Genomic DNA, 15,095 nt, shown 5'->3' with positions numbered 1-15,095 from the left:
GGAAGTCCCTCCAACAGTTATCATTTCATGTGTGTGTGTGTGTGCCTCAGAGTTTCAGTTTGTATTTCTCTACCCATTAATTGAAACTTTTTTTTTCCCAGATAGTTGTTAATAGCTTGGATTTCTTCCTTTCAAAAATTGCCTATTTTTAATACCCTTTGACCACTGATTTTTTTGGACAATGCTGTATTTTAGTATATTTCAGTCAATTTCCTTTTTTTTTTTTTTTTTTTATTTAATAGCCTTTAATTTACAGGATATATACATGGGTAACTTTACAGCATTAACAATTGCCAAACCTCTTGTTCCAATTTTTCACCTCTTACCCCCCCCCACCCCCTCCCCTAAATGGCAGGATGACCAGTAGATGTTAAATATATTAAAATATAACTTAGATACACAATAAGTATACATGACCAAAACATTATTTTGCTATACAAAAAGAATCAGACTCTAAATTATTGTACAATTAGCTTGTGAAGGAAATCAAAGATGCAGGTGTGCATAAATATAGGGACTGGGAATTCAATGTAATGGTTTTTAGTCATCTCCCAGAGTTCTTTTTCTGGGTATAGCTAGTTCAGTTCATTACTGCTCCATTAGAAATGATTTGGTTGATCTCGTTGCTGAGGATGGCCTGATCCGTCAGGACTGGTCATCATCTAGTATTGTTGTTGAAGTATATAATGATCTCCTGGTCCTGCTCATTTCACTTAGCATCAGTTCGTGTAAATCTCTCCAGGCCTTTCTGAAATCATCCTGTTGGTCATTTCTTACAGAACAGTAATATTCCATAATTTTCATATACCACAATTTATTCAGCCATTCTCCAACTGATGGACATCCATTCAGTTCAGTTTCTAGCCACTACAAAAAGGGCTGCCACAAACATTCGTGCACATACAGGTCCCTTTCCCTTCTTTATAATCTCTTTGGGATATAATCCCAGTAGTAACACTGCTGGATCAAAGGGTATGCACAGTTTGATAACTTTTTGAGCATAGTTCCAAACTACTCTCCAAAATGGTTGGATTCGTTCACAACTCCACCAACAATGAATCAATGTCCCAGTTTTCCCACATCCCCTCCAACAATCATCATTATTTTTTCCTGTCATCTTAGCCAATCTGACAGGTGTGTAGTGGTATCTTAGAGTTGTCTTAATTTGCATTTCTCTGATTAATAATGTCAGTCAATTTCCTATAGATTTTGGCTACCACTCTTTTATCAGAGAAACTCTCAAAGATTATTTTCTCGGGAAAACTGTGAAACTGGTGAAGTTTATTCCCAGAGCTTTTCTTATTGTCACATCTGACCTCGTTAGGAGCCCATTACTTTCATATTCTTTCCCCCTCTCTCAAGAATACTTGATTTAAAAAAAAAAAAGGGGGGGGGGCTGAAAATTTATTCACTCTAGGATATTAGTGTTTTTATTCCCGTAATTTGCATTTTAAAAGGGTATTAAGTTTCGAATCAAAGAATGGATTTCTAACATTTTAGGAATCAGTAATAGGAACTAGAAGTTTAGTTTTGTTTTTTGGAGAGAGGACCATTTTTATACTTCTCAGTTGACACCAGTAGGTTATCCTGTAGCGATTAGCCAGGGTCTTTATTCATAAAAATGCCCTTATTGTTTATATATATAATTTATAAATATAACTGGTTGGCTATTAGGTAGAATTTTATGTGTGTGTGAAGGGACGGAGAGGGGGGGAGGGACGGGGGGGGGGGGGGGGGGGTCCCTGCTGGCTGAAGTTATTGAATGGATCTCGAATCGATTGGGTAAATCAGGGAAGCCTTCCAGGAGGAGGTAAATTTTGTGCAGAGTTTAGGAGACAGGCGTTAATTTCTGCTCCGAATCTAGAGCAAGTTAGAGTGGAAAACGCGAAGTAGGGAGAGAAGAGAGGACGAGGGTAGCCGAGATTAGCGCGCGACAGGCTCTGCAGCGGGAGGATCATTGAAGTAAATCCAGAAGGGGGCGCTATGACGCTTTCCCCGCCTCTCCTTTTGCTTCCTTCTTCCTTCCCTCCCCCAGTGGCCTCTGGTGCAGTAGTCGCTCTAGCTGCCCGGAGGAATCTCGGTGGTTCCGGGCGGAAGTGAGGCGCGGAGCGGAGCGGAACGGCCTCTGGTGACATTTTCTCCGGGCGGCGCGGAGGAGAGAAGGACCCGGCGGCGGTGCCCGTGTTGTCGAGCCTCGGCTCCTGCCTCCTAGCTGCGCCGGGAGTCTGCGTCTGGAAGGAGGAATTGGTGGCGGGAGCTGCCGCCACTGGGGCCGAGAGAAGTGTCAGAGCGGCGGGAGAGAGTCTCAGACCAGCTAGCCATTCAGTCCGTCCGGGCCCCGGGCCGGGAGAGCCAGGTAGCCGGGGACCGCGAGAGGAGCCGCGGCAGAGCGCAGGTGAGCCGGGCGACCTCGGACCTGGGGCTTGGCGGGCTAGCGGCTGGACAGAGGGCGGCGGGAGCGGCCCCGGTATAAGGCCGAGCGGCTCCGCTGTGAAGGGGACTGTGTCCGGGAGAGGGGGGAACCGGGGTATGAGTGTGCGCTCGTGTGTGTGGTGTGCGTGTCCTGCGTCGTTTGTGTGTAGCGCGGGGGTGTTGTGCCTTGTGTGTGCGTTTTCTGCCTCTAATCCGTGTGTGTGGTGTGTGCGTGCTCGTGTGCGGGATGGGTGTTGTGTGCGGGTGCTCGTGTGTATGTGCTGATAACTGGGGCCGTCGTGGCGCCCGAGGGGGGATGGAGTAGGTAAGGAGGCGGTTTGTTGCACCTGGGGAGGGACGGAAATGTGTTGTGTTGGGTGTAGTGTGTGTGTGTTTGTTTCCCATAACTGATGTTTTGCATAACTGGGGCTGGAGAGACCCAGGTAGTATGACGTTCTCCCCGTGTCTGTCCCACCTCGTCCGGAGGTCTGAGAGACTTGCGGTTCCTCAGCCCGGAAAGCCGCTCCTTTGGGTCTTGGAGCTCGAGGGCTGGACCTGCCGCCCCTCACTTTTCGTGAATTAAGAGGCACGTGCTCTTCCCCGGTTTTTTTCCTTCGCTTTTTTTTGGGGGGGGAGGGGGGAGAAAGTAAAGTCTGCACCAGGGCCGGGGGGGGGGGGGGGTGGACCTAATCAAGGGGGAAGGTTTCCTTCCAATCTCTCCTTGAGGAAAATTTTGGGTACCAGGAGTTATTTCTTTCCTCCCTTGTCTTGGGGTCAGCTGGAGGAGCTCAGTTACACAACCCTATTTTCTCTTGGGATTGGGGGCGGGGGTAGGTGGGGAGAGGGGTTCAGGTTGGGACTTTAAACAGAAACCTGAATGGACTGAGGAATAACTCATTCCAAGCTTCCTCCAGAGCCAGGTTTTTGCAGTGACTTGGTGCCTAGCAGTTTTCAAAAGGCAGTGGAAGCAGACATCTAGAATGGAAGCTTTTCCATATGATTTGAATAGTAGCCTCATCTTTTCTTCACATCTACTTCAGTTCAGTTGGAGGTATCCTCATTCTCAATATTGTCTTTGGGACTTTATCTCTGACTCTTGAGATTTCTGGGGAGATATTACGCTTTTGTTTCATCCTGGATATACATACATAGTGGTTATTTTGGGAGGGGGTAGGGAGTTTGGTTTTTGTTGTAGAGAAAGGAAGGTTGGAGAGGGAGAATAATGTATTCATGTATTTTCTCTCCCATGACTTCATGAATCCTGGTTATCTTTTAATAGGAAAAAAAAAATCGTGCCAGTGACTTTTTTTTATCAAGCTCTGGCCATTTAATTACAACTATATATAGCAGTTTTGCTCAGGTTGTATTATTTTGTAATGTCATGGATCTAGTGTCATAATTTGAAACAGCAATGTAAATCAACCTCCTCCAGGGATAATTTTAAAGATGAAAGTTATTAACCTTCTAATATGATGCTGCCTTGCTTATTCCACCAATCTGAGTTACTCCAGCAATCCAGGTTTGTTAAACCTATTAGGGTTTTAACAAGTATTTTTAGTAGACCTACAGTTGATTGTGTTACTTGGATACTAAATCAGAATTATATATGGTCAAAATGGTAATATGTATAGTTCAGGAAAACTTTGAATAAAATTAAAAATAATTTAGATTTTATAGTTTTCTACATTACTTTGTTTCAAAATAGACTAGCCAATTTTACACATTATCCCTATTAGAGAAATAAATATGTGCTCAAGTTAATATTAGGACTTGTAATTTAATCAGCGAGGAGTTGTTTTCAATTAAGATTCAATTCAATTCAGATAAATGCATGCATACATGAATGAAAAAGCAATTTTTTTAGGTGTTTACTATGTGCTGGGCATTATGCTAAATGCTGAGGATACAATTTTTTTTTTTTTTTTTTTTTAAATATCTGTCCTCAAAGAGCTTCCATTTTAACAGTTCTTCCAATAAGGGATAATAGTAATAAGTTTTGTTCTGGGGAGGTGGATAGATGGATACAGTGGCTGATAGGTGGTTAGATGGCTTGAGTGGATGGCTGAATAGGATGTGAAGCTAAAGCATTATTTGGTGCTTAAGGCCAGTATGTAAATATAGTGAATTATTGGGCTAGTAGTTTTTACCTACTGAGTTATCAATCAAATGGGTTGGGTCATTGGACTAGAGCACTGTAATTTACTGTTTTGGAGAACTTTCTGTAGCACTTAGATATTTAATGACTTGCCCACTCAGCCAGTATCTTATGTTTGACTTGATAACAAGTCTTTCTTATTCCAAAGTCCAATTCTATTCACAAACACTATATTACCTCTACATGTTAAAAACTTTAGTATAACATTAGCTTTTTGGTGGCTGTACAGTTATAAAGCAAAGAACCGAAGACCCCAGTTTAAGGTGTGGTGCTGCTTTTGGTATGGGATATTGGCAAGTCACCTTGAACTTCTGAACCTGTATCCATAGGTGTAAATTTGTCAATCTCACAGTTATAATGAGGATCAGAAGAGGCAGAGTATATGAAATTGGTTTTAAAACTTTAAAGTATCATGCATTTGTAAGATCATAGTATTCACTAAGCCTTGGTACTTCTGTGTTGTAGAAGGAAATTTTCAGTTCAGGTTTACAAAATCATATGTGGAACAAGAAGAAAGAAATAAGTTTTTGAAGGAATTGACAGTGTAAACACTAAGTTCCAATTTTTCATTTTTCAAGGAATTTATGTTGGAAGGATTAAGTACAATGAAATTCTTAAATGAGAATACCATTTTCCAGGCCTTCAATTCAACAAACATTGTGAATAAGCAAGGCACTGTATTAGGATCTGGTGATAGGGATAAAAATGGGTCTTACCAGGGAGGAGCATATATTGTACTGGGGAAGATATTGTATGTATATAAATAATTATAGAACAAGGGATATTGAGGAAAAGTGGAACCTTGTTTCTTTTTTAAAAATTTTTATTAAAGCTTTTTATTTTTCAAAACATACATGAATAATTCTTTGACATCAATCCTTGCAAAGCCTTGTGTTCCAATTTTCCCCCTCTTCCCTCACCCCTTTCCTAGATGGCAAGTAGTCCAATATATGTAATATTTTAAAATCCAATATATAAACACATATTTACACAGTTTTCTTACTGTACAAGAAAAATCAAATCAAACCGGAAAGAAAATGAGAAAGAAAATAAAATGCAAGCAAACAATAACAAAAAGAGTGAAAATGCTATGTTGTGAACTACACTCAGTTTCCACAGTCTTCTCTCTGTGTATAGATGGCTCTCTTCATCACAAGATCATTGGAACTGGTCTGAGTCATTATAGCCTTGTTTCTTACAAATTCATATTTATTGGGATTTGCTTAATCTTGATAATAGGGATTTTTGTGAAAGTAGACTCCACTTTAAATTCATAGTGTAGTATCTTATGATTTTTAATGGTTAATTTATACTCTACACTAGAATTGCTACTGATTTTTTAAATTCCTCCAAAGTTAAAGATTAATGCATTCTAATTTAATGTAGTACTCTCAGGGCAGAATTCTCTATAAAACTCTTTACAGAATTTTTCTTCCTATTCTTGATGATACTGTCATTGTTTCTTTGATGACAAACCCCTTGTTAATGATTGATAACTTGTTTGTGTGTTTACAGTTGCTAATTCAAGGAGTGATACATTTTCTGCAGTCCTGTTTAAAGTGATTTCCTGCATTGCCTTTCCCCCTTTCTCACTCCTAACCCTTTCATAATTTTGAGCAAGCTCAGAGTATTTAGAAGACTTGGGGTAGCAGCTGAAGTTCATTTTTAAATTTGGGAATTTTGGATTACTAATATTTATTGTGGTAATTTTTGCAGCCAGTCATTTAGCTGTTTCTCAATTTCTTATCTTTTTAAGTAAGGGTGTGATAATACTCACTTTTTAAAAAATATTAATGCTTATAATGGAATATTATCTTTTTTTTTCTGGAGACACAAATTTAAGTCCTGTGTTTTTTAATATAAGAAGAATTCTATGTAGTGAAAACATTCAAGAGATCCATGGCTACAGCAGGTTTGCTATGTGGCTTAGGACAGGTTCTTTTACCGTAGTTGTCAACTGCAAAATGAAGGAGTTGGACTTGATGTTTTTTTTTAAGATTCCTGCTCTCCCTGATAGTCTGTGATATGTGAATAATTGAAGGTAAATCAATATATAATCCTTTTTGTTTTTATTCTTTTCTGGATTGGACTTTTAAAAAAGACCTTGTGGTTATTGGGATTGTACTGGTTGTAGGTAGACAAGTTCTCTTTGTTTTTTTGAGCATCAAACTAAAGCCATTCAGTAGATCCTATTTCTTTAGGAATTTATCTCCATACTCTAGTCTGTTCATGATTTTTTTCAGTTTCTCTGTGCCTTGTTATTATTCTATCTTCCTTTTCTCCATCCTTAGTACTGTTGTGATGGAACAAAATTGAAATAAGTTGTCTTCATTTTCAGTTTCTGTGTGGGAAGTTGTTCTTAGCAAAAGTAGAATTCAGTTTCACACTCAACCCACAGGGCCATGATAGAAAGGAATGAGAGTGAAACTGAGTATTAGTTTCTCTTGGCTATGTAAACTTTTCTTGCAGTGCAATTCAGAGGATATTTATTAAATCATTATTGTGTAAAGCCCTGGCTCTGGGAATAGACTAATACCAAATCTTTTTTTTTTATTTGTTACAATAAATGTTTATTTGTTTTTATATCACTTAAATTATCCCTTTATTTCTCCTTGCAATCATTGCATGAACAAGGACTTATTTTAAAGGAAAAGAAAAGAAGAGAAATCAGCAAAATCCACCTACCTATAATATACATATAATTGTATAATTATATGTTTATGTAATTATATATGATATGTATATGTAACATATATCTGTATTTATGTTATCTGTCTGACAATATATGCCCTGCTCCATAGTTATGGACTCTTTAGTTCTGCAAAGGAATTGGGATAGGTGTCTTCTCTTATCTTTTCTTTGGGACAACATTAATTCTTTATAAATTTGTAATATTAATTTTTGGTTATTTGGGGATTTTTACTTTTTCCATTTATATGGTTGTAGTTATATTTTCTTGACTCTGCTTACCTTACTTTGCATCAATTTAGTAAATTTTTCCATGCTTCTTTGTATTCATCATATTTGTTGCTTCTTGTTAAAATGATATTTCATAGTTTCTTGCTTAGCCATTCTGGACCTTTCTTTCAATACCCTTCTGTTAGAGTGGGGTTGAAGAGACAGACACATAACTAATCAGTGCATTATAATGGAATAAATATGAAGAAGAGAAAGAGAGGTCTGTGTAGCATGAGAAGGCAAAGTGCTATGAGAAATTTGAGGTGAGACTTTTAAAAAATTCAAGGAGAGAAAGAATATATTTATATATGTTTATTACTATCAGTATAGAGGCCTTCTGGTGAGGGAACTTAATCTACCAGCGCAGATCAGTAAATGCCCTACAATTTGTTAAAAGTCCTAGAGAGTTTCCCAGCATAATGGAAGCTGTCCTAGAATGAATACATACAGCCTCTATGTATCAGAAGCAAGATGACCTCAGGAGTAGTCAGTCTCTCATATGTATATATTATATATGAATGTGTGTGTAGTTTAAAAGATGCTGCTGATTTTGCTGAGTGTCAAAGTCAAATTAGAACGACTGCTGTGACAAGTTGAGTATCCCTTTATTTTCTTTTGGTTAGCATTTACAGCTTCAGTTTAGAGGGCTTGTTGATTTTTAGAGTGCCTAACACAGCAATTAACATGTGGTTATTAGACTGGAGTATTGCTTCAGACTTGCTTCTCTGTCTTTGATCAGAAGAAATGACTCTGTCTCAAAATTGGTCTTTCTGCTGTCATTAATTTTCATTTATCAGTAGTAGTCATGCTGGCTTTATAGAACTAAACGTTACATAGATTTCAAATTATCTTTCTTAAGAAAGACCTTTCTTTCCTTCCTCATTAGCATTACAAACCATGCTAGTGAATTAAAAAATTAAATAAATTTATTAAAGAAATAAAAAATAAAAAGTTAAAAAATAGTAATAATATAAATACTATTGAAGAAGAAAGCCTATTGGGGTAGAATAGGCTTCCTGATTCCCACATCAATAAAATAAAGGGGAGAGTTCAACTAGGATCCTTCTAGTTCCCAAATGGTATAATTTTGTGAAAATGAAGGAGAAAGAGAAAGTTTAGGACATGAATGTATAATTAAAAACTAACCATATTTTGGTAAAATCTAGACTTGTGGTTTTCCTAACATTTTTAGATATTGTGTTACTGAAGTAACTGAAGAATAATTATTTCATTTCCCCTTTTTTAGTTATTTAAATCGTAGGGGAAATTGCTAAGAATTTTAACAAACTTTCAGTCACTACTGATTTATTTTCAGATTACTTTCTCCACTGCATGAAATTAAAATCTTAGTGTCATTAATTTAGTATTGGTTTTATAGAATGACTAAATTGTCTGCTAAAAGTTTATAGTTTGGTGTATGCAAAATATTAATGAAGATTTTTGTGAACTTGATTAGTAATGATCCATCAAAGGAATAGAACGATTTTGATAAAGAAAATGACTAGAAGTGGTTGATAGTGCTACTTAATTTTTCACTAGATAGGTAGACAAAATTCAGCATTCTCTAAGACAATGTTATAGAAAGGTCTTGGGAAGTAGGAGTATGAATGCAGATCATAATAAAACAGGGATATTTTATTTTTATATTAAATGTTGATAGTGTCTTAAATTTCCTATCTACATTTATTTGAGTTTAAGCTATAATGAATAGTCTGCTCTTAGATCAACACTTTTATCATTAAGGATTTCCCAATATTGCTGTCTAGCTAGTTGTTTTCGATGGGTCTCAGATATAGTGGATAGATTCAGCAACATTTATCTCTGGGCCTGTAGATCTGTCTCAGTATGTAGTAATTTAGCTTCTTCTAATGGAGATGGCATTGTTCTTTCTTGAACCTTTGGTCTGATTATTAAAAATAAAATGGTTAATGCAGGATCCTTGTTAAAAATCTGTGACCTGTGATCTAAATATTTCTGATGTACTATGATGGTTTCATTGTTAAGTTCTTTTATTCTTTTATTATCATAATAATTTATATTAACAGTGCTGCAATTTAAAATAGAACTAATTTTCTCTCTTTTTGGTCTCAAGTTTCTTTTGTTTCTAATGATCTATAATACTTAGGTTCTCCTTTTGGAGCCTCATTTCCCCTCCCCTTCCCCTTTTCACATGAGATTATTTGTCAGTGGGGGGTCTCAAAAGCTTCTTTTTAGCTTCACTGTATTTCTTTTCCTCCTCTTCCAGCTTCAGTTTATTTCAAATCTTTGTAGGTTTTTGGAATATATAGTCTATAAGTCAAAGATTTATTTAAAATGAGCCACTCTCTGTATCCCATTTGATGTAGCTGATAACTTATTCAAAGCCTGATATTGAGCCAGACACATAGCAGTAGTGCCTGTAATATAAGTTTTTGCTAGTGACCATCATCACACTTGGCCTATTTATAGAGCTTGTATCAGTGGAAGAATGGTTGGCAGGCAAGCCTGCTGTTCCTATGAATGTAGAATAATAGTTTATGTTCAAGCTTGGGATTTTCCAAAGTTGGGGTATAAGTCCATTCAACTATAGTGATGGTTTTAGTTTAGTTTTTTTTTTTTTTTTACCATCAATATCCTGGTATTCCTTAAATCTTCATATTAAATCTACCTTTTTAATGCATCTTCTTATCTTATCTTTCCCCAATCCCTAGTCTTTTATATTTCTTTTTTTCTTTTATATTTCTTTATGCCAAATCTTATTTATAGTTGTTCTCCCCTTGTTTCCCCCGTCCCTTATCCCCCCCCTTCCCCCGCCCCCCATCTGCTCCTCCTGGGGATTGGGTGGGAGAAGTATTTGAGGAAGAGTGCTACTTAAAGGATGAATCTTTCTGCTAGTTTCATTTACTTATACCCCAAAGTTGCAGGTATTTAGCTAATAATTTCTTTCTGCTACATCTTGTAAGTGTATCAGCCCCTTTTAAAAATTCAGTTCTGAATAAGACTGGTCAGTCAAAAAAGCTATCTGAAAACTCATTTACTTTCAGAAGTTCATGTTCTTATTAGGCTAGCAATACCATTGTCTTTTAAGTTGGTATTTTGTAGATAAAAAGGAGTTAATTACCTTTTTTTTTTTTAAGTTCTGGGACGATACCATCTATAGTGATATCATGCTATTATGGAATAAACTTTTTTTTTTTTAACAAATTGGAGGGCAATTTACTGATCTGCACTGGTAGATTAAGTTCCCTCACCAGAAGGCCTCTATACTGATAGTAATAAACATATATAAACATATTCTTTCTCTCCTTGAAGTATCACATGTAATAAGTAATGGCATCCTGTATTAAATAAGAAATTTATTCTGAAATTTCATTGATAATAGCATTTGATTATCAATAAAGCATTATTTTGAAAAATTACATATTTCAAAATAACATAAGGTACAGGGAAGTCATTATTTGTCCCCAATCACCAAACTAAAATGTTTTAAATCTCAAGTCAAGTCAGTCAAGGACCTGATTATTATTATTATTATTATTATTATTATTATTATTATTATTGTTATTTATCTTTAATGGTATTTTATTTTTCCAAGTTTGTGCATAGATAGTTTTCAACATTTATCTTTGCAAAATCTTGTGTTCTAAACTTTTCTTCTCTTTCCCTTTCTCCCTTCCCCAAGACAGCAAGCAATCTGATATAGGTTAAATGTGTGCAGTTTTTCTAAAGATATTTCTATATTTGACATACTAAGCAAAAAGCAAACAAAAAAACAGATCAAAAAGAGAAAAAATGTGAGAAAGGAAAAACCCCCAATAAACAACCACAAAGGTGTAAATACTATCCTCTGATTCATTTAGTCTTTATAGTTCTCTTTCTGGATATGGATGGCACTTTCCATCACAAGTCTATTGAAATTGTTTTGAGTCAACTTCATTGTTGAAATGAGCCAGGTCTATCAGAGTTGATCATCTCATAATCTTGTTATCATGTACAGTGCTCTCTTGATTCTGGTCATTTTACTTAGCATCACTTCATGTAAATCTTTCAGATTTTTCTGAAATCAGCTTGGTCATTATTTCTTATAGAATAAATAATATTCATTACATTCATATGCCATAACTTACTCAATTTCTAGTTCCTTGCCACTATAAAATAGGCTGCTACTAACATTTTTGCACATGTAGGTGGGAAGAACTTGATTATTTGCGTATTATCAGGTGAATCATAAAAGCACTTCACCTGTCTTGTATAAGTTGTCAGGAAACAGTTCCACACCCAATTAACAGATTTTACAGGATTTATTTTTGATGTCATATGGAAAAATAAGACTAGATCCTATTTGAAGTACTTTTTCATTAATAAAGAGCCCAATACTTAAGATCACTAGAGGAAAGTGAGTGATGATGGAGAAAAAGCGTTAGATCTGGAGATAGAAAACTTGGATCATAATCCTGGAACTGCAAGTTAGCTGTGTGACCTGAAGAAAGTTAGGTGGTATAGTGGAGCTAGTTCTTGACTTGGGGTCAGTCATATCTGGGGGTTAGTCCAACTATTTATTGGATGTGACACTGGGTAAATCACTTCACATCTTGATTTCTTATTTTCTTCCTCTGTAAAATGAAGATAATTTGTTAAGATCGTTTTTACTTCTAATTCTATGCTATAGGATTTCAGCTTCCTCATTTGTAAAATGAAGGTTTTTTTTTACATGAATTTAGATTTTCTTTAAAGTTCTCACATTCTGTAATGGTTTTTCCACATTAAATTGAGTAGTAATGATCAATTCCAGTGAAAGAGGAAAAATTTGACATTTAAAGATGTTGATGGTTTTAAAAAAGAAATCCTATCACACTCCCCATTTGCCTTTCTCAAAATATGCTTTTAACTTTCATTAAATGAAATTAATATTTTTCTAGTTTCTTATCTTTCCTAACCTTGTTTTTATATACAGTATATAGATACGTATGTATGTATATACACACACACATACATACATACATATATATACACATGTGTGAGTATGTATCCATAATATAAAATCAGATCATAATTATTATATGCTAATTTTCTTGGAGGATTACTGTTATAAAATCTTCCTAGTTTGTCACAGTATACCATTTTGATAGCCAATTCAGCTAATATTGTGGAATAACTTTAAAAATCTCACTGTGACAATTGCTGAAACCCACAGGAAGTAGGCACAGAATGCTGTTTTGAAAGCCTTGTTTTATTTCAGTTTTATCTTCTTGGGTTTACAATTGGCTCTTAGCCCCCAATCTGTCTCTGCACTCTCTGTTCTTGCTCTTGTGAAAAGGCTTTCTTGGGTACTATTTCTTAGCAGCTATGAGTAGAATTGGCAGAGCCTGGTGCCAGAAGATAGAGGCAGGGAAGAGAGAGTGTAGGTGGTAGGTTGAATTGGAGACTGACTGTCACAGATGCGTGTTTACTTTAGCTTATGTTCTGAAGTATCACAGAGGTCATTGAAAAAAAGAAAGGAAAAGTGACAGGTATTAAAGGTTAAAGATAAAAGCATTCTGGTTTTTAGAATCATTGTTTCTTCAGAAGAAAACAAATTTTTATGTTCTAAGAAAACTTACAGAATCTGAATAAATGTTTCTACTTACTACAGTGCTGCCTCCCTCCCTCCCCCCCCTTTTTTTTTGAAGGTCCCAACAAATAGTTTCTATTTCATTAATACCTTTTACTTAGCAAAAGTACTTTTGCTGTGTTGGAACTGTAATTTTTGTTATCTAAGATGCTAAAAATATTATTTTCAAATCAATTGAATTCAGGAAAGTAAACATGATGAAATTTTAAATGCAGACCCACTAATAATTATATAAAGAATCTTATTAAATAACATTAAAAAGTTTAATATACTTTGACTATGGTAAATGCTGAATTATATTAAGTACAACTTAAATGCTAAAAATCTTGATATTTAGGCCTTTTAAAACTAGATTAAATGAAAACTGGAAGAGCGTTCATAAGCATGCTTACTGTGATATTATATGTATATAGTACTTGAATGATAAAGATGTAGATCAATCATAAACCTAGAAATCAAGTTTTAATATTAGGTTTGCCACAATTTGACCTGACAGGGCAGGTTCTATAAAATCTTTAGATCTTAATTTCCAGATGAAAAATGAAGAAATTGACTGAAATTGACTCATAAAGCTCTCCTAATTATAATGTTCATTATTTACCATGATTGGTTGCCAAGCAGATAAAAATCTTGTCAATTCTGATTCTCTTAAGCCTTAATTTTCCTTTTTTTAAATAAAAAATTTTCATACCTTTGCTGGAATTGAAAAATTAATAGTATCAAAGAAATGATACCTGTATTTGTTTTTGTTTGTTTTTTTTTCGATTTTAAGGAGATGTTCTAAGTGGATTTAATAGAATGAATCAAAAAGTTTCAGGGAAAAATATTTTGTTTTACTGACCTAAATCAATAAGATTATTTGATACACTAATGGAATATCTTTCTATCTATATCATATCAACATGTAACATCTTTTATTGGGTGAGTTATGAATATAATCAAGAATATAGTATGGTATATAGTTTGATTTCTTTGAGTGGGGAGAAGGAGCTAGTTTAAAGAGTTGTTAGCTATATGTTAAAGGTACTTGATATCTTAAAGAAACTGTATGATGGGAAAGCCCATAAATGGCATTGTTTTGGGAAATGTTAACTGACCACCTGTAGCAATTTGTTTCTTTGTTCCTGTAGACTTAATTAGAATAGTTGTAGAAATTATTGGCATAACCAATATTAGTAAAGATTTAGGAATCTCATGTTTAATTTGGTATTCTCTTTTCCTTTTAAAGTTTTTTTTTTTTTCCTTCTAGGGTGGTCTAATAGGATCTGAATAGAACTTGGAACAATGTGGGCCTAATTGTCAAGTATCTATTTCTTCTTCATTATTAGAAAATGTGATGATGGTTTTTGATTGTCACATATATTGAACACTTCTTGGCAACCACTAAAAGAGCTTTTGGATGCTTAGCTATTTTGGGAAAAATTCAATAAGTGTAGATAATGAAGTTTTTTTCCTTGCCAATGAGCATTGCTTTTTTTTGATTATTGCTTTAAATACATAGTTATTCAATCCATATTTTGTTTAAAAGAATGCCTAAAAGGCATTATTTTGACTTTGTCAGTTTGAACTGATTAAAAAGTAGAAACAGGAGAGACTTGAGGTCTGTTATAACCTAAGGCTGGATGAGATAGCGAGAATTTGTGTGTCTTGTCTCTCCACTGAGATGGAGGGACAAGACTCAATAAATACTTAATTGCATTGAATTTCCTGTTAGATGGAGGAAGGATATATACTACCATGAATGTCAGATATATATATAGGAATGTGAGAGACATTGCGATATAATGAAAAGTGGATTTGGAGACAGGAAATAATTTTATGGGTTTGAATTCATCCCTGCCACTTAACTTAGGTATGTAATTTGATGCAGGTCAAGTAGTCTTCAATGTTAGTTTCCTCTTTAGTAAAATGAGGATGACTTGTATAGAGCACCAGCACTGACGTCAGGAGGACCTGAATTCAAATCTGGTTTCAGATACT

General features: G+C 35.3%; 1 protein-coding gene across 5 annotated transcripts in view; it reads left to right on the top strand.

The window, feature by feature from the left end:
- Positions 1 to 2,313: 2,313 nt before the first annotated feature.
- C1H18orf25 (chromosome 1 C18orf25 homolog) overlaps positions 2,314 to 15,095 on the top strand; it is a 100,468-nt gene continuing 87,686 nt past the window's right edge. For all 5 annotated transcript variants that reach the window (XM_031945997.1, XM_031945993.1, XM_031945996.1 and 2 more), the window contains exon 1: positions 2,314 to 2,395. The gene's annotated coding sequence lies outside the window, so the exon portion shown is untranslated. The remainder of the gene's footprint in view (positions 2,396 to 15,095) is intronic.

This window comes from Sarcophilus harrisii, chromosome 1, assembly GCF_902635505.1.
Source record: "Sarcophilus harrisii chromosome 1, mSarHar1.11, whole genome shotgun sequence".
In the NCBI taxonomy this organism is placed as follows: domain Eukaryota; kingdom Metazoa; phylum Chordata; class Mammalia; order Dasyuromorphia; family Dasyuridae; genus Sarcophilus; species Sarcophilus harrisii.
This window is presented reverse-complemented; position numbering and strand designations above follow the sequence as displayed.